This window comes from Podarcis vaucheri, assembly GCF_965113315.1.
Source record: "Podarcis vaucheri genome assembly, contig: SUPER_11_unloc_1, whole genome shotgun sequence".
In the NCBI taxonomy this organism is placed as follows: Eukaryota; Metazoa; Chordata; class Lepidosauria; order Squamata; family Lacertidae; genus Podarcis; species Podarcis vaucheri.
In genome coordinates, this window is record NW_028118808.1 from 1,076,460 (window position 1) to 1,103,377 (window position 26,918).

The 26,918-nt window shown below is 43.8% G+C and overlaps 1 long non-coding RNA gene across 2 annotated transcripts in view; it reads right to left on the bottom strand.

The window, feature by feature from the left end:
- The window catches only part of LOC309514786, a 45,591-nt gene extending 23,727 nt beyond the window's left edge, over positions 1–21,864 (bottom strand). For both annotated transcript variants that reach the window (XR_014212201.1, XR_014212202.1), the window contains exon 1: positions 21,765–21,864. This is a non-coding gene — a long non-coding RNA (uncharacterized lncRNA). The remainder of the gene's footprint in view (positions 1–21,764) is intronic.
- Positions 21,865–26,918: the final 5,054 nt, after the last annotated feature.

Consider the following 26,918-nt stretch of genomic DNA (forward strand, 5'->3'; position numbering starts at 1 on the left):
TTGGAGATTGGGGTGGTGTTCAACAATATTTGGTCATGTGCATATCTATGGACTCAACATCTTATTAGATCTCTGACTCTGGAGAGCACAGACCTCTCAGTACAAACACTGGCTCTCAGCACATTTCCGAGCACAATTCAAAGTGTTGATGCTGACCTTTCAAGCCCTAAATGGCCTTGGCCCAGTATACCTGAAGGAGCGTCTCCACCCCCATCATTCTGCCTGGACACTGAGGACCAGCTCCTAGGGTCATCAGGTAGTTCCCTCACTGTGAGAAGTGAAGCTAAGGGAACCAGGCATAGGGCCTTCTTGGTAGTGGCACCCACCCTGTGGAACGCCTTCCCATCAGATGTCAAGGAAGTTTAGGGAAGTTTTTAATGTTTGATGTTTTATTGTGCTTTTAATATTCTGTTGGGAGCCGCCTAGAGTAGCTGGGGAAACCCAGCCAGTAGTTGCCTACCAATGAACATCATCACGTTTGCCTGGATAATTGAAATGTCTAAGAAGAATGGCTGCTTTATAACGTTTGTTCAAAATTATATAAATATACTACAATTCACTGATTAAACATCAGGAAGACTTTCTGACAGTAAGAGCTGTTCAACAGTGGAACAGACTCCCTTGGGAGGTGGTAGACTCTTCTTCCTTGGAGGTTTTCAAACAAAGGTTGGATGGCCATCTGTCATGGATGCTTTAGTTGAGATTCTTCCATTGCAGGGGGTTGGGCTAGATGATCATCGAGATCCCTTCCAGCTCTACAATTCTGTGCCTGTATTATATTAGGTAAGGGTAAAGGGACCCCTGACCATTAGGTCCAGTCGCGGACAACTCTGGGGTTGTAGCGCTCATCTTGCTTTATTGGCCGAGGGAGCTGGCGTACAGCTGCCAGGTCATGTGGCCAGCAGGACTAAGCCGCTTCTGGCGAACCAGAGCAGCACACGGAAACGCCGTTTACCTTCCCGCCGGAGCGGTACCTATTTATCTACTTGCACTTTGATGTGCTTTCGATCTGCTAGGTTGGCAGGAGCTGGGACCGAGCAACAGGAGATCATCCCGTCGCGGGGATTCGAACTGCCGACCTTCTGATCAGCAAACCCTAGGCTCTGTGGTTTAACCCACAGCGCCACCCGCTATTAAACTTGTTGCAAGTAAAACTGAGGAGTTTCTTCCTGTTGTTACTCTATTCACTGTTGTAATTATTTCCATACTTGTTATTTTCTGTTTGTGTTTCCACCGTTCTGTACCTAAAGCGTAAATGAAATTATAGGTTAAGAATGTTGATTTGTATGTTTGGAGAGAGGCTAAAATGAAGTCTACTTTTATTTAGGATCTATGACTGTAGTGATGTAGAACAATAAGTTGAACAACAGGTAAAAGGCATTCTCGAAACTAGGATAAAAACAGGTTTTAAAAATATTATTCCTGGTTGGCATCAGTGCCTGTTAAATCTTGCCAAGTGCTTTATTATGGCATGACAGCACTTCTGAAATCTCTTTGAGAAACAATCTGAATGAGGCTCCTGGAGGACAATATCCATTTGCAATGCAAAATTCACCATGAAGAGGAGCCATTACCTTCTAATTTATTTTTAGTGAGGTCAACACAGTTATGGACCTTGCTGTCAAGGGTGATTCTAAAATTCATTACTCATTGAGGTTCCACATGGTTTATCTTGGGGTCTGCAATTGAGTGATGCTGATATTGCGCTTGTCTGACATTTTAAATATGGCATTCCGCGTGAAGTTAGCAAGAAGGGCCATTTGTTTGAACTAATGAGGTAATATTTCTCTCCCCTCCTTTATCACTGACTGTGATATTAGTTAGCCAATTAATCTAAATTCACAGGCATGTTTCAGCACTCCTTCTAGAGTGGATGCCTTTCAACCTAGGTGGTGGTGAAAGAGTAAATGAATTATATTGCATTACAATAATAACCCCCCCCCCCAAAAAAAAACAAAACCCCAGGAGAAACTCCCTTCTAATTTTTGCAGGGGACAAATGAATTCATAAAAATTGGCAACAGATTTGGATCGGCATGCGTTTACTTATTTTCCTTCCAGTCTTATTTTGTATTATCTTCAGTAACCTTGAATATCTGTATATAAATACAATTAATCACATGCAACCGAAGACTCCTCTGCCTGGATCCACTACGTTGTCAGTGCCCCTCTACTGCCCTAAGAATTCTTTTTCTTTTCTTTTTTTAAAAAATATTGCCTTTTAATTTTTATTGAAACAGGACATAACAAAAACATTTAGCTTAACAAATGCTAAAAGGGTAAATATGAAGCACTAAGCACAGCAAGACAAATTTACATATCAAAATCAAATATAACAGATCAGTGTCACAGTACCGTAGTACCTTGGTTCTCAAACTTAATCCATTCTAGAAGTTCGTTCCAAAACCAAAGTGTTCCAAAACCAATGCCTGCTTTCCCATAGAAAGTAATGCAAAGTGGATTAATCTATTCCAGACTTTTAAAAACAACCCCTAAAACAGCATTTAACATGAATTTTACTATCTAACGAGACCATTGATCCACAAAATGAAAGCAATAATCAATGTGCTGTACTATAAAATAAATAAGACAGTATTGTAGGTGACAAAAATTATCATCCTCAAAGTCACAAAAACAAATTAACCAAAAAAGCCTCAAAAAACCCCCACACAAAATAAATAGCAAAAACAAAAGTGCCAAACTTAATCCATTCCGGAAGTCCGTTTGACTTCTGAAATGTTCGAAAACCAAGGCGCAGCTTATGATTGGTGCAGGCACCCCGGATACAATAGCTGATATCTGCATCGGACTTTCGGCTTCTGAAAAACATTTGGAACACCTCCAGGTTTTCAGTGTTTGAGAACCAAGGTACCACTGTAATACAAATGAGTTTACATTATCAAGAACCTTATTGCATCTATTTATTTCATCTAGTAAGCAGCTAGAGTGTCAAGAGCTCAACCCCTCAGTTGTCTACCACTGATATCTGTAACAGCTGAAAGAGTATTAGCAGCCATTTTTCAGAAGGCTTTTTAAAGCCCCAGTAATATCCACCCAGAGATGTATTTGTACTCATTGGGCTTTCCTTAAATCAGGAGGAAGGGTGTGATATAAATTTAATAAATAAATATTTATGTCATTTCCTTGAACTACAGTTGCATACTCAGACAATGGTTTCATTGGAATCCTTCTCTAGTTAAATGTTCGATGATGTCCGTTTCCAGAAGCAAAAGCGCTTGGTTTACTGAAGGGTTTAAATCTTGTAAAGGTAAAGGTAAAGGGACCCCTGACCATTAGGTCCAGTCGTGACCGACTCTGGGGTTGCGGCGCTCATCTTGCTTTATTGGCTGAGGGAGCCGGTGTACAGCTTCCAGATCATGTGGCCAGCATGACTCAGCCGCTTCTGGCGAACCAGAGCAGCGCACGGAAATGCCGTTTACCTTCCTGCCGGAGCGGTACCTATTTCTCTACTTGCACTTTGACATGCTGTCGAACTGCTAGGTTGGCAGGAGCAGGGACCGAGCAATGGGAGCTCACCCCGTCACGGGGATTCGAACCACCGACCTTCTGATTGGCAAGCCCTAGACTCTGTGGTTTAACCCACAGCGCCACCCATGTCCCTCTTAAATCTTGTAGCGACAGTTTTTTCTCCTTCTTGAAGAAGTATTGGAGAGAGTCAAAATTAATGATACCCAGTTTTCCAATCTGTTCCTAGAATTGCAAGCAGATAAATTCTTGAGAGGCACCGAATGCCAAGATTAGTTCATAAATCATATTGAGATGCTCGTGGATGAGCAGGAATCTCTGAATATAAATGTGCAGCCTTTCAAACATCTGCTACAAGAAGAGGATATATTTTTAGATCTCATGAAACGTAATGAAACTGATCAGAGAGAGAAACAGAGATCTCATAACAGCACCAATCTTTTCCATTATCTACTCAGAAGGGACTCCCATTAAGTTCAGCAAGGCTTGCTCCCAGTTACACGGATATGCAATTCAGTGGGGCTATGCCACTTACTTGATCTTCCTCTTGCTGAGTTGCTGGTGGATCCCAGGATGCAATGGGAAGAAGAGGTAGCAGAATGGTCAGCGTGGTGCAAATGCGCTGGCGGAGCCAATCTGGTGTTCCTGCCCGTGTGATTGCACCGCACTGACCTCACCGCTGTCACACCACACTGCTCTCCATCCCAGCAGCATCCCAGTAGCAGCATTGACTCAGCTGCAGGGAGGTCACGTAAGTGCACAGTCCTACTACGTCACCTGCCCCTGCAGCCTAAATCACAGATAAAGGCAAAGGTAAAGGGACCCCTGACCATTAGGTCCAGTCGTGACCAACAATGGGGTTGCAGCGCTCATCTCACTTTATTGGCCGAGGGAGCCGGCGTACAGCTTCTGGGTCATGTGGCCAGCATGACTAAGCCGCTTCTGGCGAACCAGAGCAGTGCATGGAAACACCGTTTATCTTCCCGCCGGAGCGGTACCTATTTATGTACTTGCACTTTCACTTTCACGTGCTTTCGAACTGCACAGATACACTCCTATAAAATCCCCAGCTCCTTGAGCCCATTCAGTTTAATGGTAGATCCAAAACAATTATTCCTTATGACAGGGTTGTCATATGTCCAGGTTTCCCCAGACACGTCCTATTTTTTGGGGGGGGGGCAGTATGCCTGCCCAGGTGGATTTTTGCATTTTACATGAAATGTCCAGGTTTTGGGGTTTTTTTATTATTATTTGTCTATTTTTGTTTTTTTTTTGAAGAATTAGCAAATACAGTATGACAACATCAGTGAAGCCAGTGGCATAGCGTGGGTTGTCAGCACCCGGGGCAAGGCAAGTAATCTGCGCCCCCTAACCTGTGGATTTGCGCCCCCTTACCCATGGATTTGCGCCCCCTAACCCTAACCCCCAGATGTTGCGCCCGGTGCGGCCGCCCCCCTGCACCCCCCACGCTACGCCACTGAGTGAAGCAAAGTGAAGCCTTTATCTTAACTGCCCCATTCAACGATTACTTTGCTTCTCAGTTTGTTTCTTTTGTAGCATGATATATTTATTAAAGACTGTGATATTGGAATGAAACATGGTACACATTAAGTTTGAATACTAGATGACTGCCAAGGTAGCTAGTTTTGTGCAGCAGCAATAGTTTGTCGGCGCAGGACCATGTATTAAGTTTAGAATTTTTAACACCTTACCTTGTCTTTTTACCATTTTAATAACTATTTTATATCTCTTATTTTTTTCTAAAATATTTTACATTGTTTTTAATCTCCGCATGTAATAGTATACAATGGTACCTCAGGTTACATACGCTTCGGGTTACATACGCTTCAGGTTACAGACTCCGCTAACCCAGAAATAGTAGCTTGGGTTAAGAATTTTGCTTCAGGATGAGAATAGAAATCGTGCTCCGGCAGCGTGGCAGCAGCAGGAAGGCCCCATTAGCTAAAGTGGTGCTTCAGATTAAGAACAGTTTCAGGTTAAGAAAGGACCTCTGGAATGAATTAAATATGTAACCAGAGGTACCACTGTACTCAGTGTATTTTATTGTGTTTGATGTGTTTTGTTTTCTTCTTATCTTCTTATCTTCTCTACTGGTCATTGACTGATTACACACACACACACACACAAAATATATTGTCAGAGACTGGGCAGAGGACGAATGGTGGAGACCGCCTCGCCTCCCCAGCTTGACCCTTCCAGGGAGGAGGAAGAGGAAGACGGTATACAACATGAGTTTGAGGGAGGTCACAGCTCAGAGGAAGATGAGAGGGAAAGCTGGGAAATCATGAGAGAGCCAGAACAACACCCAGTTGACATGGGATCATTAGAAAGCATCCCAGACCCTCCATCTCCTAGAACCCGGCGAGCCTTAAAAGTAGGAGAGCAAAGAGCTCAAAGACAGAAGGCACATAGCAGCACCCACAGAGGAGATGATAATGATGAATGAGAAGGTGGAAGAGACGGGGTGAAGATTCACTCAGGACAACGCCTTTATCCAAGAGCGATAAGGCGGACAGTGGTGGGAAGTGGGGGGAGGAGAGGTGGGGAAATATTCTTGGTATATCAGTATTCAGATCTGAATTGTCAAATTCTGTTATTAGTGTTATTATGGTTTTTGTTGTATGTGTCTTTTGTGGTTGTTTGTATTGAAAAAATGATTAAATAAATTAAAAAGAAAGAGAGAGACAAGGGGTGGAGATTCACTCGGGACAATGCCATTATCCAAGAGCAGGCATAGGCAAACTCGGCCCTCCAGATGTTTTGGGACTACAACTCGCACCATCCCTGACCAGTTGGCTAGGGCTGATGGGAGTTGTAGTCCCAAAACATCTGAAGGGCCAAGTCTGCCTATGCCTGTCCAAGAGGCTGGGTTCTATAGCCTCTGTCTGAAAAGACTGAAATAGAAAAGGATGGCAGGAAACTTTTCCTTGTCTTTATACTTTCCTGGGCAACCAGCCAGGAGCTGATGACAGCATCCTGACTGACACACACACACACACACACACACACACACACACACACACCCCATAATAAAACATTAAACATTTTAAAAATTCCAGGGTCTTCTAAAGGTTGTATAGTTACTTCTCTCCTTGAATTGGGGATCGCATGACTCCATCACCTCTGATGAAAATAAGGATGGCCTAAAGAAAAGCAGGACATTCTTGGATCAAATCGGATTCTGTAAATCTGGGAGTGTCTCTGGAAAACAGGGACACCTGGAGGGTCTGGACTGTCACACAGTCAATCTCCCTGAGTCTTATTCCTTCTCTGATAAACATTTGCCAGTCAGCCTCTGTACTGGGAGAGGAAGAGTGTCCCGCCCACATCATCTGACTGGTGGCTACTGGAGGGAAAATAGGGAAAGGAAGAATATGTGCAATGACAGCTAAGTATGTTTTGCTTTCTGTTGGGACAGTAAGGCCCATTTACTGAGTGGTTTGGGGAAAACCCACATTGTTTGCATAACCACAAGTTCTGTTAAAATAGGATTACTATTTAAAGAGAGTTACAGAAGCAGCAGGCGGGTGTTGTATTTTGTTAAACAGGATATGCTTGGGGGGAATATTCACTTCTGCTACACACTACTTTGAGAAATGTTGTCACTGAAAGCAGTTTAGCCTATACATTTTGCATTGGACTTGGAAGTCAAATTCTTCTTTCTCCTGGCCGTTCAAGAAATTGCAGAAAAACAATAGCTTTTCCTAAAGCTTTTAAACACTTCTCATTAAACAGGAAATGTGCAGCAACAGTTCAACAATGGATAATTTTCCATCAGAAATTGGTTCAGAGTTTTTGTTTTACCTTTGTGAGCGATGGGACTAGTAAACAAACAGGCAGTCATTCAAATGTACTGATAGAGGTAGTAAAACTGTTCATTGCTGCAGCTTGTTGGGAGCCGTGGGCAACACAGATACATTATTTAACATTAAACATTTAATATATTATAATCTGTTTGCATAAGATGACTCTACCCAGGAACATGATATGATATCAGCAAAAGATGAGGTTCAAAGTACGCCAGTTTGCTATAATTGTTGTTGCATTCATAATCCCTTAACCAAATATGCAGAAAAGCTTGGTTGCCTCAGAAGAGCAGGATTCAAATGTGATAGCTGTAGGAACATGCAGCCATGGCACTTGTTCTCAGCCTAATCAACTGTTATTTATTAAGATGAGATTGTTGCATGTGGGTGGCGCTGTGGTCTAAACCACTGAGCTTCTTGGGCTTGCCAATCAGATGGTCGGCAGTTCGAATTCCCACAACGGGATGAGCTTCCATTGCTCTGCCAACCTCCTGCCAACCTAGCAGTTCAAAAGCACGCCAGTGCAAGTAGATAAATAGGTACCACTGTGGCAGGAAGGTGAATGGCATTTCTGTGTGCTCTGGTTTCCGTCACGGTGTCCGTTGTGCCAGAAGCTACAGTTAGGTCCATCATGAGACATCCGCCAGCTTCCAGCCATGGATACCAGCAGCCTTCAAGCAAGCAAACTTCCTTATTATCGCTCCCTAGCATTCAACAGCCAACAGCCAACATCCACAAACATCAGTCTGCTTTAGCCTTGTAGCCTCCCCCAACTTCTGAATCCAAATGCCACTGGTTTCCATCCACCAACATCTGCCAGCTTCTCTTAGGTCTATCATGAGACATGGATACCAGCAGCCGTCAAGCAAGCAAACTTGCCTTATTATCACTCCATAGCGTCCCACTGCCAGAGGGTTGTCTCCTTCCATTCACCTGTTTGCCTCCTCCAAGTGGAAGAAACCTGGGCAGAGCTGAATGTCACATCCATTGCCAGGTGTGTCCTGCTGGAAACAGAAAAGGGCTTTCCCCTTGGCCTGCCTTTATATCCACTCAGTTGCCAAGTGCTTTTGTGACATCACAAGAAACCCACAGCCAATGGCAACAGCTGGGGAGGCATCATCTTCATTGTTTTAAGCCTCACAATGGTGGGTGGACCTTTCAGTGATTGTGTGCTTGATTATTTGGGACAAGGGTGGTGCCTTGGTCTAAACCACCAAGCCTCTTGGGCTTCCCAATCAGAAGGTTGGCGGTTCGAATCCCCGTGATGGAATGAGCTCCTGTTGCTCTGCCCCAGCTTCTGCCAACTTAGCAGATCGAAAGCACACCTGGGCAACTAGATAAATAGTGCTGTGTTGGGAAGGTAAAAGGCATTTCCATCACAGTATCCCGTTGCGCCAGAAGCACATTCTCCTCAAAACTGCTCGTGTTGCTGTACAACAGGTAGAGAGCTACACAATGTGGCTTTCTTTTCTTTCTTTTTTCTTTTGCACACAAGATTATGTGTGTTAACATGAGGGAGTTTTCAAAGAAACACCCACCTGCCGCTTGAAATGACACAGTCAGGCATTCTACCATCTCACTGGGCATCAAGTGTGCCTCATGCTGACATGTATCAGACTGAGAAAGCAGAATCATGACATGAAATCGTAGACAGTATCCCTTCAGGATGTGGGGGTGTACTTTTTTCTTTTGGAAACCCGTTACGTTTTCTCCAACTTATGAGGAGTCTTTTTTCTTTGTGAGTATTTAAAAAAACAAAACAACAACCACAACAACAAATATGATCCCCAAAGTTACAAACTATGGTGGGGAACCCCACCATAAGCTTCCTACCACATTCTGCTAGACCGTAGAGCCAACTGCTTTTTATTCATCACATGAAAAGCAGCTGGAATCTAATTATTTGGTATTCTGAAGGCTCCCTCTGGACTTGCCTTGACATCTTACTGGAAGGGAAAGTGGCCAGTGGGCTTTCGCCTTCTGTCCTTATCTGTGGTTATCTCATTCAGCTAATCATCGCTAACAGTAGGATGAAGAGCAGGAGATGCTGGAGTTTCTTCACCCCTGCTGTTTCCTTTACATAACTATTTTCTAGATTGGTTTGATATTACGTGGCACTTTTGGAAGACACAAAATGCCTATAGGATAAAACTTGAAAACTCAAAAATTGGCAAAGACTATATACCAAAAAGACTATATACCAAAGGGACGCAGGTGGTGCTGTGGGTTAAACCACAGAGCCTAGGACTTGCTGATCAGAAGGTCGGCGGTTCGAATCCCTGCGACGGGGTGAGCTCCCGTTGCTCGGTCCCAGCTCCTGCCAACCTAGCAGTTTGAAAGCACATCAAAGTGCAAGTAGATAAATAGGTACCGCTCCGGCAGGAAGGTAAACGGCGTTTCCGTGCTCTGCTCTGGTTCGGCAGAAGCGGCTTAGTCATGCTGGCCGCATGACCCGGAAGCTGTACGCCGGCTCCCTCGGCCAATAAAGCGAGATGAGCGCCGCAACCCCAGAGTCGGTGACAACTGGACCTAATGGTCAGGGGTCCCTTTACCTTATATACCAAATGCATATTGCTAATTGGCATGCATCTTTGCAGCATCAATTACTCTAGGCCACTCCTGCAACTTTAAATTTGCTTTATTTCTTCTTGCATAAAATGTCAAGGAGAGCCACAAGTATCGCCAGAAGCCAAAGAATCCAGACAGAATTGCTTAGTAAACACTGTGGGCTGCTGCACTTGAGATCTGTCTGCATTTCATCACAAAACTGGACAAGTTCCAAATTCACCAATATATATTGTTATAATAATTTTAAGGTCTTACATATGTAAAATAGATGTTCATAAATGTACCAAGCAAACACATACAAATATGTAAACCACATGTCTGAAACCCACAGAAAAGTCCTGAAACCGTTTTCGCTCTCTCAAAATGACCTCAAATATTTCTCTGGAAGGTCGAAGGTAATGGGAATTCTCCCCATTGTCTCATTAACAAATCCTGTCTTAAGGGCACATTTAAGATATGAATAGGGAGTGAGCCCGTGACCTGTGACCTGGATTCAGGAAATGAGTAGTTAGAATAACAAAAGAGTGGCCAGGATGCCCAGGTAATCCACTCAGGTAACGTGGCAGACAGGAAGAAACAACACACCCAGATTTCGGGGGTAGTCTTGGGCCACACCCCTTCTGTGATGTATGTATGATGTTTCTGGGGGTGGTCTTGGACTCCAGGGTGGGCAATTAAAAATGTCTATATAAGGGCTTGCGCACATGGCTCGGGGTCCTGGGAGGGGGGCAACACCTTGTTGCAACAGCTTTAATAAAGATCAGGCTTACTAGCTGCTTTGCTTCTCAATATTCTCTGGTTGGCCTCTGTTATTTTCTCCTGCTGATAGAGAAACTACAAAAGGACTCTATATGGGCTCTTGGGTACCCGATAAGGGAAAAGGAGCAGTTTTTTTTCCTCATAACATACACACACAAACACATACAGTGGATGCTCGGGTTGCGAACATGATCCGTGCAGGAAGCACGTTCGCAACCCGCAGCGGCACATCTGTGCACGTGCGGGTTGCAATTTGGCACTTTTGTGCATGCACAAAGCATGATTTAGCACTTCTGCACATGTGCAAGTGCCAAAACCCGGAAGTAACCCGTTCCGGTACTTCTGGGTTCGGTGCAGTGCGCAACCCGAAATCGCACAACCCGAAGCGTCTGTAACCCGAGGTATGACTGTATAAAAATGTTTCTACACTCCTTCTTCCCATTCCCAACACAGAACCCTTGTGTGTAAAATGAAAAATAAAGGAGTTCAGATTCAGCAATGGTTGCCAAAAGAACCCAAATGCCCCTATAAGATTTCAGCTTCTCTCAGAAAGATTAAAATCGTGTTCGGTTCTCCGGATAAAAACAGCCTTATCAAACTGAAAGGAAATGTGTCAGTTTCTGCAGGCCCACTGTGTTATGCAGCATTAGATAACAGATTTTGAAAATTAGGTTTGTAGAGGCATCTATTGTGTCACAGCATGATCTAGTGGTGAGATCTAAGAAATCTGGAATTCAGGCTCCTTTCATCTCTGCAGCCAGTGAAGAGTTTCAGACAAACTGCAGCCCTCCATGTAGCCTGATCCTAAGCATGTTTCTTCAGCAGTCAACACACTGCTGGGACTTAATTCCAATGCAGTAGGATTGCAGGCCTGATCCTGTATTTCCTTGGCAGTACTACTGAGTAGAATCAAGTATACTGCCAAGCAAGTGAGCATGCACTTGCAATGTGTAGCCTAAGGCTTCAGTCCTGAGGACACTTATTAGGGAGTCTCACTGGACACAATGAGACTTTTTCCTAAGTAAATGCATAGGACTCCATGGTTAATCGTACTTTCTGACAAATTTTCTGTCAATTTATAGCTATAGATAGTCCTCAAGTGTTGAACATTTTCAGTCTATTGCTTGAATATATTTTGGCTCCTCCTAGTTTCACTGTCTGTGAATTATGACTGTGAATTGCAACTGTGGATCCTATTTAAGTATCATTCTATATTATTTTAATATTGAGGAAAGCAAAGGACTTGGCCCACCCTCCTTGTAGCTCTTAGTCCATGTCTTCCTTCATCCATATGTAAAAATTATTATCATTATTTTATTACATTATGTGCTCAATTGCCCAAGTGGTATCTAAGCAGTTTACATGTATCCCCAACTTTGCCATCTACAAATAGTATGGGGAAGGTTGAAAGCCTGTTTTCACTGAATCCTGGGTGGAATCTACACACATATAAAAAATGCTATGAAAATGCTTTTTAAAAAACGTTTTGAAAACTATATTGAATTTGCCATAGCTCACCATTGCCATCTAGTGTCGCATTTGTATATTGCACGTTAAAACGTTTTATTTGCAGCTGTATAGCTGAGTCCTTAGAATTAAGTATGATTCATATTGTGCGGCTGTAGATCCAGGCTAGCGCATACATTTCAAACAGAGTTATAAGGCATAAAGTAGCATCTTAAGGGTGTACCTTCTCCAGGGATGTTGAACAATTAACAATTAACATGCATAAGCATGAAGTTCATTTTCACGTACAGTCACCAAAAAGTCCTGCACCACTGAGTTAAGCAGAAGGGTACATTCGTATTGTCCTTTTTTAAGGTCCCATGTGCTGGGTATATAATTCAAGAGGATATTTTGCTCTGTAAATGTAAGGTTGTTCCATACAGTTCTGTTGATAGTTTCAGTTACCTTCTGGCAAAAATCTTTCAATACAGGAAAATGAAAAAGCATACGTTTTAGAGAAGCATTATCCCTATTTCATCTCCAACAGATAGATACCTTAGATAGCCCTTTTTCAACAAACGCCAGTGTATTCTAAATATTATTTTTTTGTCAATTTAAGGTCCAGAGACACCCTTGTTATAGCAGTTAAAACAGTTTCCCACTGTGTGGTCGAAAGTGAGATGCCTAATTCTTTATTCCAATCCCCCCTCAGTGCCTGTGTATTATACTGCTTTGCTAGTAACAAAGATTTATATATGCTGATGGCTGGGGTTTTTTGTTGCATAAGAATTAATCAACTGCTTCAATATCTCTGGGGTCTCTGAGGCTGTAAAAGCTGCTGGCCCGTAGATGGTGGTTAGCAAGTGTTTTATCTGGAGATGTTGCCATTGAGCATTTGTAGGTAATCTGTATTTGTCTGTTAAGATGGAATATGCAACTAGTTCTTTGGCGATCCCTCATAGCCAAGTAAGATGGTCTTCCATAAACACAATTTTAAAAGTGAGTCCGTAAGTGACTGTGGAGGCCAATTCTGGATCCACACGCCCTTCCACAGTGGAGACATAGGTTTCCGGGCTGGAGTTGATCATGGTGAGGGTTTGCCAAGCGTGCCTTTCTCTAAGCACATTTCTCCCTTTTGTCCTGAGTTCGAGTGTCTTCAAAACCCATGACGCTTTTGGTAAAGGCTGTTAAATGTATGGGAGCCCCATCGAACCAGGCTGCCTTGTTCTCATTTAATAATTACATGAAGCCACTTTTTTATTTTTTAAGCAATTGTTTGCTGACAGTTTGGAAGGCTTGTTTTCAATGCAAGACAATGACCTGCGAACATGGAGTTCATGGAGGGTGCTGAAATGCAATTGCTTTGTTTTTGTGTGGCAAGGTCCCAAACCCTCCTGGGAAGTGGAATAAAGACACATGGAACAGTATTTTAGATTAATGGGTGAAAAAGACCACAACTCTATTGGTTACAGAATGTGAGTGGTATTGGCTTAGGCACTGGAAACCACACAACTATATCTGCCCGTCTGCAGGAGTCTTGAAAGGAGTCTTGGGGCTTCAGACAGAGACCACGCCCCCCCCCCCAGAATCCTTTAATGGAATACCCTTAAATTAAGAGGGGTAGGTGATGGCCACTACCTCCCCACACTTCCAACCGAATACACCAATGCCTAACCGCCAAACCTTACAAAGTTGTAACAATTTGCTACGAGGTAGGCGAAAAACCAAATGGCTGGTGCCAATTTGCCAAGTGGGGAAAAATTCCTACCAGGCCCCTTGGACAACCAAGGCGAGCAACCAAGGTCCATAGCAAGGTCAAGACATAAAGAGCCTAACCTAAGGGCAGGAGAACTGACAGAGCAGGGAGAAAACAGGGGCAAGTCCTCAGCTGTGGACAGTTTAAATAGCCTGGGCCATGCCCCTGGACCATCCGGATTGGACGGCCTAAGGATGACGTGGCTGAGGAACATCCAATGGCGCAAGGGCTATCCCACCCCATGCGCGTGGGGAAGGCTTGCTCCCAGCCCGCAGCGTCATCTCCCCGGGAACGCAAAATGGCTTTCAAAGAACTCTACCTAGATTTAAGCTACTGCTTAGTGACTACAATGACTGACAGGGCAACTAAGAGGCAGAACTGTTGAGAGAGATCCACCAGAAAAACTTCAGACATTGGAGTCACCTGGAAGCAACCATAGGTTTTATTGGAAAAGCAGCCACAGAGATTAGTACCAGGATTTATTGAGTACCAGGTACAGATTTTGACACGGGTGGCGCTGTGGGTTAAACCACAGAGCCTAGGACTTGCCGATTAGAAGGTCGGCGGTTCGAATCCTCGCAACGGGGTGAGCTCCCATTGTTCAGTCCCTGCTCCTGCCAACCTAGCAGTTCGAAAGCACATCAAAGTGCAAGTAGATAAATAGGTATTGCTCCGGCGGGAAGGTAAACAGCGTTTCCTTGCGCTGCTCTGGTTCGCCAGAAGCAGCTTAGTCATGCTGGCAACATGACCCAGAAGCTGTACGCTGGCTCCCTCGGCCACTAAAGCGAGAGAGCGCCGCAACCCCAGAGTTGGCCACGACTGGACCTAAAGGTCAGGGGTCCCTTTACCTTTTTTTGCATATTTTGAACTTGCTGTACAAAACTAAAGTCTTTGTGCTGCTTCTCCCTTCAGTCAGTCAGATGACTTTAATTAATGGTAGTGTCAATCATCAAAGGAGGAATGTGCTCCCCATGTCGCTGTTTTAATAAGAGTGAGTATTTTGTAAAGCTCAGCCACTGCAGGAGTGCAGGTATATTTAAAAAACGAACAGTGTCTTTCAGACTCTGTCACTTACAAAGACCTCTTGGGGGATTTATAGTACAGTTGTACCTCGGGTTACAGACACTTCAGGTTACAGATGCTTCAGGTTACAGACTCCGCTAACCCAGAAATAGTACCTCGGGTTAAGAACTTTGCTTCAGGATGAGAACAGAAATTGTGTGGCAGCAGCAGAAGGCCCCATTAGCTAAAGTGGTACCTCAGGTTAAGAACAGTTTCAGGTTAAGAACGGAGCTCCGGAACGAATTAAGTTCTTAACCCAAGGTACCACTGTATGTGCAATGAGATCAAAATCTGGAAGCAGTGAAAAATATTATTTTGAGTTGAGCTGCAAACCTCTCCAGAGCCTGTGCAATCTGTGTGGAGCGACCAGGTCAGGCCTCTCCTGCTACAAACTTAAGAGGAGCTCCTTCAATGATTTTCTTGCCATTGCAAGGCAGTTTTGTGCAATCATCTGGTGAGAATCATGCGGTCTTACTTGCTCACTACTGATGCGATGGTTAAGCATGTTGCCCTGTTAAGAAAAGTGGCAGCTCTTAAGTTTGGATGGCTTAGACAACCGACAGTCACTCTGTGACTTTGATCTAAAACCACATTGTACTGTATCTCTGGTAAAACTCAGCCGGAGGGTGATTGCTGGAAGTTGTGCATTGTGTCTGAAAGCATATGCCTGACAGCATCAATCAACTGTCTGGAATTTGGATCTGAATTTGGTGAGACTTGGACTGATGTAGCCGTACAACTGATAAAGCCTGTGCAGCTGATTTTGTGCTCCGTGACTCCTGTTCAACCTGTAATTATTTTTTTTTAAATGAACAGATAATTACAAAGATAGTGCAAGTCTCCAGCATTCTCTAAAGATAGCCCTGAAAATCTCACTGCTTGGGAAATAGGATTGTGACGCCACTAGTTGTGTTCAGAAAGTGTCATGTGCTCTACAGAAAAAGCTAGGGAACACACTCTATCCAGACTATAGCACTTTGATATGCAATCTGTTGTAGATATTTAGGGTTGCCATACATCCAGATTTCTCCAGACATATCCAGAATACTGAAGTTGGCAGCAGTGCCTGGGTGGAAATCAAGTGGGGGGGGGGGGGATGTCTGGGAAAATCCTCTCTCTCTCTCTCTCTCTCTCTCTCTCTCTTGCAATTTTGCACCAACTTTTCACTGTTTGAAATATGGCAACCCTAAGATATTGTGCCTCTGATGCACTGAAAGAGCAAATTTCACCACTATAGTTTTCAAATGATCTTAGTAGAGGGAACCACTCCATATGTACATTCCCACAACACATACTACCTCCCTCATACAGTGGGTACAATATATATCAGCGGTTGCATCAAGATGTCACAAAAAACCAAGCCTAGCCTTTCCCAGGGATCCTGTGCTCTCGTGCTGTCCTGAAGAGGAGTTTGGAAGTGTTAAGTTCCAATTTCATATCACCACAGTTTAGAATTACATTTGAACCCTAAACTGTGGACAGCCTTAGGTATGATATGCTGAAACAAACCAGTTTCATAAACCACAGTTTGGAGTGGATTTGCTTTAAGCAAACCACAGTTAAGATGATAGCTTGCCAGGTCTGGATGACAAACTGAAGGGGGCTTCTGAACTCCTCCTTATAGCAGTGGCAGCAGTGAGGGAAGCAAGTGAGCCTGAAGAAGGTTGCTGTTGTTGTTTAGTCATTTAGTCGTGTCCGACTCTTCGTGACTCCATGGACCAGGGCATACCAGGCACTCCTGTCTTCCACTGCCTCCCACAGTTTGGTCAAACTCATGCTGGTAGCTTCAAGAACACTGTCCATCCATCTCGTCCATAATTCAAAAGCATCAGTTCTTCAGCGATCAGCCTTCCTTATGGTCCAGCTCTCACTTCCATACATCACTACTGGGAAAACCATAGCTTTAACTATACGGGTCTTTGTCGACAAGGTGATGTCTCTGCTTTTTAAGATGCTGTCTAGGTTTGCCATCGTCTTTCTCCCAAGGAGCAGGCGTCTTTTAATTTCGTGACTGCTGTCACCATCTGCAGTGATAATGGAGCCCAAGAAAGTAAAATCTCTCACTGCCTCCATTTCTTCCCCTTCTATTTGCCAGGAGGTGATGGGCCCAGTGGCCATGATCTTGGTTTTTTTTGATGTTGAGCTTCAGACCATATTTTACGCTCTCCTCTTTCACCCTCATTAAAAGGTCCTTTAATTCCTCCTCACTTTCTGCCATCAAGGTTGTGTCATCTGCATATCTGAGGTTGTTGATCAAGCACATTCTAAATGCAGCCAATTTATACGGCAGCTTTCCCCAATTTGGTGATCTTCAGATGTTATCAGACCTTTGTTTCTGACCATTGGTCATGCTAGCTGGGACTGATGAGTGTTGCAGTCCAACATCTAGAGGGCATCAAGTTGGGGGAGGTGATGTGTAAGAGATGTCTTTAGTATAAAAATGTGGTGTAAAAGATTTGTCTCGTATATAAAGCAAAATACAACCCTGATTGCAACCATTCTAATATGAATAGAAAGACCTAGACCTAATCTGGGTTATTTAAGTGGTATTTTCTCTTAAAGTATATGAAAAGGAAGTTAAGTTCCTTTCAAAATCAATTTAACGTTCTCTAAACTGGAAAAGAGGATACAAATAAATCAACAGCTACAAGACTGATTTTTGTTTAATGTACCCTGCTGTGGCAGCTCAAGAAATAAATCAACTGATAGAGAAATTCACAAATGATACTTGGAAAGCACAGAAACATACATCAATCCTATTGTCAATAAAACAGTTTGTTTAGTTTAAAATCAAGAGGAACAAATTCATCTAATTAGACTGATAGAGTGGGAACTTCAAAATAAAACTAAAATCAAGAGATAATGGCAAAACAAAAAACAGTGAGGGTTTTCAGATCCAATTACAGCGGTACCTCAGGTTACAGGCGTTTCAAGTTACGGATGCTTCAGGTTACAGACACCGCTAACCCAGAAATAGTACCTTGGGTTAAGAACTTTGCTTCAGGATAAGAACAGAAATTGCGCGGCGGCAGCAGCGGGAGGCCCCATTAGCTAAAGTGGTACATCAGGTTAAGAACGATTTCAGTTTAAGAAGGGACCTCCAGAATGAATTAAGTTCTTAACCCAAGGTACCACTGCACATTTAGCAAAGGCACATTGTACAGTCTTCCCCAGGTTAACTAGATTGCATTTGGAGTGCAAATGGGAGTATTAATGTGCCCATGTGCTAAAATCCCTCTGAATGTGCTAAACATGTCAGGGGTGACCAATTCAAGTGCAGACTGTGTGCTCAGAAGCATTTTTCTGTATTTTCTAACCCAAGAAATTATACCTGTGTTCTTCTTGCTGCTGCATGGAATAACTCATGAATCTGACTTTTGCAGTTTGTAAGTAAAGCAGGTAAAATAAAGCAAGGGCAAACCGCGGTCTGACTGTGTAGTAATCAGGGATGAGAAATTGAAATCAAAACAAACACTTAATGTTTAAACAATTTTGTAGGAAAATAAATACCTTTCCTTCAACACAGGACCATAGCTGGCTTCTCCCAAGCATGAGAGCAGAAGGCGTGCCACACTGGGCTCTGCCAGAAGCAGGGGCTTCTCAGTACTGGCACCAAACTTATGGAATGCCTACCTCGGGCACTGAATGCCTTCAGGATCAGATGGTCTTTAAAATATTCACTACTTTTCTGTTGCTACAAGTGGGGTCAGTCTCCTTTTTATGGATTAGTGCCATAGCTCATTCTGATGGGAACATTTTATTTCTTTGATAATAATTTTGCTATTGTTTTTTATTCATCAGCTCGATGGTTTAGTGATTTGATGGGAAATGCTCTGCACTCACTGAAGATAAAGTGGAACAGAAATCTTCAAAATAAATCAAATCCCCTCCCTTGGAGCATACAACTCACCACTTTTGAGCAAGGCAAGCCCACACTACGTATTGTCTCCTTCCACCTTGAAAACTAATCAGCCTACTTTGTCTTTCCTGCATTAATTTTTCTGTACACTGCAATTTCTTAAGTTAAAGAACATCACTGTTAATTAAGCTTCGCTTCCATCACAAGTCAAATGGGAGGAAGAATTCCAAAATAAGAGATGAACTTTAAAACTCTCTGTCTTTGCAACTTCAAAAGTTGGGACGTCCACGTTCCTTACCTTTCTCTAGTAGGATTGTAAATAAGCATTGGCTACAAAGATGTGGATACTAGCAGAAATGTTACAGACTTTTCATAAGGACTTCTTTTTTAAAAAAAATGCAAAAGATGTGGAAATGTGGAGAATTGGAAAAAATGAGAAACAGAAACAGTGATTGACAGATTCAACCAACCCCACTTGTCTGCAAGGGAAGTGGCATAGCGTGGGGGACCGTGGCCCCAGGCGCAAAATTTGTAGGGGGGACAACCAGATGCCCCCATGCAGGCACAGGCTTTCATGGGGATCCCTGCCCTGGCAAAGGCAGCAGAGCAGCTCGGGTCCATGGTGAGCTGGCATGGATGGAGGCAGGCGGGCAAGGGTTGACCCTAGCGTGGCCCGGACTGGTGCTCCTGTCCACGGGCATTGGGGGGATTTGTCTGCCAAGGGCCGTAGGTTGGCCAAGCTCCCCCCTGCACGGGCAGGCAGACGGTACAGTGCAGCCCCACTTGGCTCGTGGGGGGTGCTCTGGTGGCATTGGTGGCTTGTCCGCCCCGGGTGCTGGCAACCCACACTACACCACTGCCCCTAAGGATAGGCAATCAACCCCATCACCTGAAGAGTCTGGCTTTCTTATGAGTCTTCAGAAAGGGGAAAACTGTCCTATTGTGAACTTTGCCTCAGCAAACAGGATTCAGATATTGCTCCCAGTATTGCCTGGATGCAACGTTGGGGCTAAATATAGAGAATAGCTTGCCATGTGCTTGAGGAGCATCACTGATTTCTAAAGGTAACAAAACTGGATCTAGAGCTCAATATTTCTAGCCAGCAGTGATGAGCAAATGCTTTTGAGCCAGGTGCTTCTTGCCCTAATTTTCTTTTCTTTTATCTCTCTTTCTGCTGCCATATGTTCTAAATAACACCAGGTGGCTTCAAATGCAGACAAATTCTGCCAACGATGCAGACTCCCAAATGCAATTACAGGAGAAGTGGGTCTCAGCATTCCTTTAATGCATGTCCGAAAGGTTTCCAACTTGTGTACTCAGCAAGGGTAAAATATTGAGGTTGTGGACATCTAATGTTATAATTATAAAACCCTACAGGCTCAGAGTACATTTTGCTCTGCTTACTATAAAATGAGGCCTATAACGAAAGTCCCTTCTTGTCTACTGAAAAGCAGAGGCAGATATTACACATCTTGTGATGAGGTTTATTGTAGGATTTCAAATCTTTCTGGGGGATGACACCCAAGAAGGAGAAATCATTGTCCATTGAATAAGACAGTGGCAGAGCTACTTGCCATCAGAGCATAGCTGTCAACTTACAGATTTGAAAATAAGGGACCAGCAGCCTTGAAAATAAGGGACCAGCAGCCAAAATAAGGGATTTTAGTCAACCAGTTAAAAGGGACCAGATAATTTTGGAGAGCAGCACCGGTTTTTAGCCCTTCGTTTCCAGAGGTTGCTACTCAAGACACCAGCTGATGAAACACTGCAATTAAATAACTACAAGCAGCAACCACTTTTCATGCAAAACGAAGTCCAAGCTATGAAGATGCTGCTTCAGTTCTGTATCTTTTCTCTCGTGCTCCATCTGCAGCTCTCAATTCCATCAGGTGGGGCGGGAGGAAGGGGGGGGAATAGCACCTGAAGTAAACCTGCAGATCAGACCATCTATGCTAGTCTACCACTACAAATCTATGGGAGAAGCGCTTTCGGTCCTTCCCTTGTAGCCCTTGGAACCCCTGCCCACACCTCCGCCTCCTCCTTTCTCTGAACTGCTTTCTCTATGGTTGCCCTCGCTCTCCTTTCAAGGCACCTCAGCAATTCATAGGCCATGCCAGGCTGCCCATCTCATCAGGGTCCTTCGGCGGCACAGCCACAGTACGGCCTAGCGGGAGTGGCAGCGACTGGCAGAGGGGAGGCCCCAGGCAGAGACGCTCAGTTTGGCAGCTGCGAGGAGGATGGTGGCGGAAAGGCCCGAGGCTCCCACCAATCCCAGCAGGGAGGGGCTCCCGGGGGCTGAGGCTGGTGAGAGGAGGCCAGGGGGGGGGCGGTCCGGGCAGCCAAGCAACACAGTTGGAGCCACCTTCCTCCCTGGCTGGCAGGGAGGGAGGGAGAGGAGCTGCTTCCTTTGAAACCCGGGAAATTTAAGGGACATCCATCAATAAGGGACAGCAGCGGGACATGGCGCTGGGATAAGGGACTGTCCCTCCAAATAAGGGACGCTTGACAGCTATGCATCAGAGGCAGAATTTGGGGAGCGTGACAGCTCCGATTGCACTAGGCACAGAACTTTGGGGTTGATGCCGGGGGCACTGCAAATATTATTTAGAATGGAGTGCGAGAGGCAGAAGGGCACTGAATTTTGGTGAAAAAGTAATGACTCTAGCCTGTGAGCTGCAGTACACCTTGAATCATGTGTTAGGGTTATGTGGTAGAAACACATCACCAAAAGTGAGTACATGCATTGTGAATAATATCTCACTTTCAGAAGACTTTAACTACATCTTTTGTTAGTTTGCTAACCGGTCATAGTAAAGGCAAAAAACGTAAAGGACCTGGACAGTCGAAGGCAACTATGGGGTTGCGGTGCTCATCTCGCTTTGAAGCTGAATGAGCTGGTGTTTGTGGACAGCTTTCCGGGTCATGTGGCCAGCAGGACTAAACCACTTCTGGCACAATGGGACACCATGACGGAAGCCAGAGCACACGGAAATGCCGTTTACCTTCCCGCAACAGTGGTACCTATTTATCTACTTGCACTGGCGTGCTTTTGAACTGCTAGGTTGGCAGGAGCTGGGGCAGAGCAACGGGAGCTCACGCCGTCACAGTACATATATACAACTTAAAATCTTTGGTAATTTTATGACCTTCAGTGGAGTGGTGCAAGTCTCTGGATAATAGGTTTTGCATCTTGAACCAATGCACCAAGTATTCTGGCATACCACTTCAGACAGCTGAATACATACACTCTAACATTTTGTGTCGGAAATTTGGGGCACCCACTACCATCCCCATCACTGGCACTAATCCCTTCCTTGCCTGCCTGCAGCCACAACCCATTCTCTCACCTCCTCCTTCCCTCCCCTCTTCCCCTTGCTGTCTTCTGCCTCCTGCCCTGTGCAGCCTCACGAGACACAGCGCAGCCTACAGCAGCCCCCAGAGGGTCGCCCCAACTTGTGCCACGTCCAGAGATGCCCACAGCCTAGAACGGCCCCCAGAGGAGCGCTTCAGCCCTTGTTGCCTCTGGAGATACCCTGCAACCTAAAGTTATGTGACCCCAGAGCCAAGGAGATAAGTAGCTATACAATACAAGACATCTGAAGGCAGCCCTGTACAGTGGTACCTGTGGTTACGAACTTAATTCGTTCCGGAGGTTTGTTCTTAAGCTGAAACCGTTCTTATCCTGAGGTGCACTTTTGCTAATGGGGCCTCCCACTGTGCGTGTGCTTCTGGCGCACAATTTCTGTTCGCATACCGAGGCAAAGTTCGCAACTAGGAACACCTACTTCCGGGTTAGCGGAGTTCGTAACCCCAAGCATTTGCAACCAGAAGCGTTCATAACCAGAGGTACCACTGTATAGGGAGGTGTTCTTACTGTTTACTGTTTAATGATGTTTTTATATAAGTTGGAAGCCGCCCAGAGTGGCTGGGACAACCCAGTCAGATGTGTGGGATATAAATAATAAAATTGTTGTTGCTATATAGGATGCCACTATTTTCATCTGAGAAATGCTGGAGGGCATGAAATGGAGTAAATCCTCCATACTCCTAGAGGATGCAGTGATTGTAAGAACATGTCACTTGTCACACTAGAAATATTTAATGAACTAAACTTGGAAATTAACTTGTGTTTATTTGCTGTGCTGCCCAACATGGGCAGCTTTTGTGTTTGGGGATATCTTCTTGGAAATGGCTGAGCGGAGCTTGCTGGTGGCGCTTTGTTCTTTATACTCTAATGTGCTTCAGTTAATTTTAGACAGCGATGCTGATCCATGCTCCTGTTACCTTCACTTTGGTTAAATTCATTACACACCTTGTTTTGTATGATGCAAACCTTCTCACTCAATGGTAACATCCTTTGGTCAGGCAACTGAAAAGGCATATCTCCGGGATTAAGTTGCATCCTCTTAGACAATCTACGCGGCAAATCATTTACCTATGAGATTCTTGATTTGTTCCAGATTGTCAGTTCTGCTTATGATGATCTCAGCCATGTCACTGCCTGAGCTCAGAACGTCGTTCCCATATCGCAGATCCAGTAACCTAGGAAACTCCTAGGAAACTGGCTCCCAAAAATACTCCTAAAGGTCTCTAAAGGAAGCTACATTGCATCACTGTGATACAGGAAATAAATACAATGTAGGGCCTTATAACGTGAGAAAGACAAAATGGATCATACAGATACTTTTATTCAGTGCTTTTTTTCTAAAAAAAGAATGTCTAGGGGTACTCTCATTTTGACTCAAGAAAATCACCATTTTATAGTACAGTAAATGGACAAAAGTACAAAGATTCACAAATTGTTTAGGGGTATGCGTGCCCCCAGGGAAAAAAATCACTTTAATTACACTATTTTCTGGAAGTAAGAATATGCAAGCTTGGTGACAAAGGTGTTTTGTTTTGTCAATGTCTTTATTGTATTTTTTATAATATCTGACAGGTAGTCCAGAAGTACCACTACGGGAACACAAAAACAAAACAAGCAATATATAAGTTCCTGCATGTGCTTATTTCCAGGTGTTACAAAATATGCCATTTATTTTATTTGTCTTCCACATCTCAGGGCAACCTGTAATATGACTGCAGGTTAATGAAATGCAATAGGGTCAGAGCTGCAGTGCTAATGAGAATTAACATTATAGCCCCTCCCAAAATTTCATGTAGGCAGAATAAAGCGGTTGTTGAACTCCTTGGAGAAGCCTGTATCAAAGATGAGTAAGAAATTCAATATTTCTGGTTTCTGAGATGAACCAACCTAATTCTCACCTCCTGGACTAATTGCACTAGTTGGAATGTAATGATTTCTTAATGTAATGATTTCTCAAATGTTCTGGAGCTACTTGGCTCAGTTTGTTTTTTGGAGACACGTACTTTTAGAGAAAATAAATGTAAAAATATGTAATTAAAAGAAACTCACTCAGAGCCAGGTTTAGTCTCATAATATATACCATGGGTAGGCAAACTAAGGCCCGGGGGCCGGATCTGGTCCAATCGCCTTCTAAATCTGGCCTGTGGACGGTCCTGGAATCAGCGTGTTTTTACATTAGAATGTGTCCTTTTGTTTAAAATGCATCTCTGGGTTATTTGTGGGGCATAGGAATTCGTTCATATTTTTTTTCTTTCCAAAATATGGTCTGACCCAACGCAAACACCCCAAACTTTTAACCATAAAATAAATCAACAATCAGATAATTAATGTTTACTGTTGTAACGATTGTTGCCTCAAGAGTTACCAGTATCTTCTGTACCATTAAAATAAATAAAAGCAGTATTTTTAAAAAGACGCACACCCATAAAAAACCAATCAGATAATTAAAAACAACAACAACACACATTAACAACAAGTAGATAAATAAATAAGTACAGTTTTGACCGAATGGTGCACATTTTTGACCATCACTAGAGTGTCTGAATTATGCAATATTAAATTTAGGGAAATGACTGGGTCATTTCAACAGTTGCAGATCAGATCTTATGGAAGCGTAGAAATGTGCTATTGGAAGATGAACACTATGTCCCTGTGTCTAATAGCAGTTGTTGTAAAATGCTTGTGAAATTGCCTGATTTTACCAAGCTATGCAGTAATGTACCTTAATCAGCGTTGGGCAGAGCAAACTGGATTAACAAGGTAGGTTTCAGCTTGTGAGCGTTCTATTAAGCACAATAATTGTTACTGTTGTAATTCATTCTCTGCTCCAACTGCAGATTATATGTTTTTGCGGTGTGTGGTACATATTATAGCAAGGGAACATAATGTTTCCTAGTCTTCTTGAGATTGTTCTAACGACAGGCATGTAATTGCCTTCTACTCAAGAAGGTAACTACAAAAAAAAAGCCTTTGAGCAGCTGTTGAGGTATTGATTGTGATTTTCAGTTTCAAGAAGGATATTAAAAATGTCAAGGCATGGTGTGGTGTGGAGACTGAGCCACAAATCACCCAAGTCCTTGGTTCAAATCTCACCTTGGTTCAAATGGCACCTTGGCCCAGGGTGCTCCTGGGTAAATTGTAGCTTCCTATCTGAGATAAGGGTGTTTTCAATACTGTCCTTGTTAGGATTATAGCACCCACTGTAAGAGAAGTGTTCTGAAGCCCCAAGAGCTCTGCATAAATGCTAACTATTATTAAATGTACAAACTAATAAATACTTTGGGATGTCAAAGGACATAGACAGCAATCTCAGGAAGTTGTGAACTCTCCTTTCTTGGAGGAATGTATTAGCATATGGACAATTATATTAGGTTCTTGAACATATTAGGTTCTTGACTCTCCTTCCTTGGAGTTTTTTAAGCAGAGGTTGGATGGCCATCTATCATGGATGCTTTAGCTGAGATTCCTGCTTGGCAGGGGGTTGGACTAGATGACCCTCAGGGTCCCTTCCAACTCTATGATTCTATGATTGTAAAGGCCAAGGTGGCTGCTTCACCCTACCTCATAGATGGCCAGGCGTTAAGGCTACCATCTGACAGCATCACTCAGGACCCTTCATTGGCTTCTGCCTGGTAACTTCACCTGCTAACTTCAGCCTACCAATATTTATGATTATGATTATTAAAATTTGAATACTGCCCTCCATCCAAAGATCACAGGACAGTACACAACATAAAAATACAACACGAAAACACAAAAAACACTAGACTCTTAATCTCAGGGTTGTGGGTTTGAGCCCCACAATGGACAAAGATTCCTGCATTCTAAAGGGTTGGGTTAGATGACCCTCATGGTCCCTCCGAAACTCGATTCCCTGATTCTGATTCCATGAAACCAATATCCCCCCTCCCATGGGTTCCATCTATTCATGAATATCTACATTTCACATGTCACATTCGTGCACATGCAAACACTATTCTGCCTCAACCACATTTGAAACCTCCTATTTACTCACACAAACATATACCAGCCGACATCCAAAAACATGACATCAATTCACGTTTGTGCCCTGGCTTCAGTCCACAAATATTCACTGGCTTCTGATGACTGTCTTCCAAAGGTGAACTTCCATCAGCCAACATCCACAAACATCAGTCTGCTTTAGCCTTGTAGCCTCCACTGACTTCCAAATCCAAAAGCCACTGGCTTCCATCCACCAACATCTGCCAGCTTATCTTAGGTCCATCATCAGACATCCACCAGCTTCCAACCACGGGTAACAGCAGGCTTCAAGCAAGCAAACTTCCTTATTATCGCTCCCTAGCATCCCACTGCCAGAGAATTGCCTCTTTCCATTCACCACTTTGCCTCCTCCAAGTGGAAGAAACCTGGGCAGTGCTGAATGTCACATCTATTGCCAGGTTTGTCCTGCTGGAAATAGAAAAGGGATTTCCCCTTGGCCTGCCTTTATATCCACTCAGTTGCCAAGGGCTTTTGTGACATCACAAGAAGCCCACAGCCAATGGCAACAGCTGGGGAGGCATCATCTTCATTGCTTTGAGCCTCACAATGGCGGGTGGACCTATCAGTGATTCTGTGCTTGTTTATTCGGGACATGGGTTGCAGTGTGGTCTAAACCACTGAGCCTCTTCGATTTGCCAATCAGAAGGTTGGTGGTTTGAATCCCTATGACGGGGTGAGCTCCCATTGCTCTGTCCCAGCTCCTGCTGACCTAGCAGTTTGAAAGCATGCCAGTGCAAGTAGATAAATAGGTACCACTGCAGCAGGA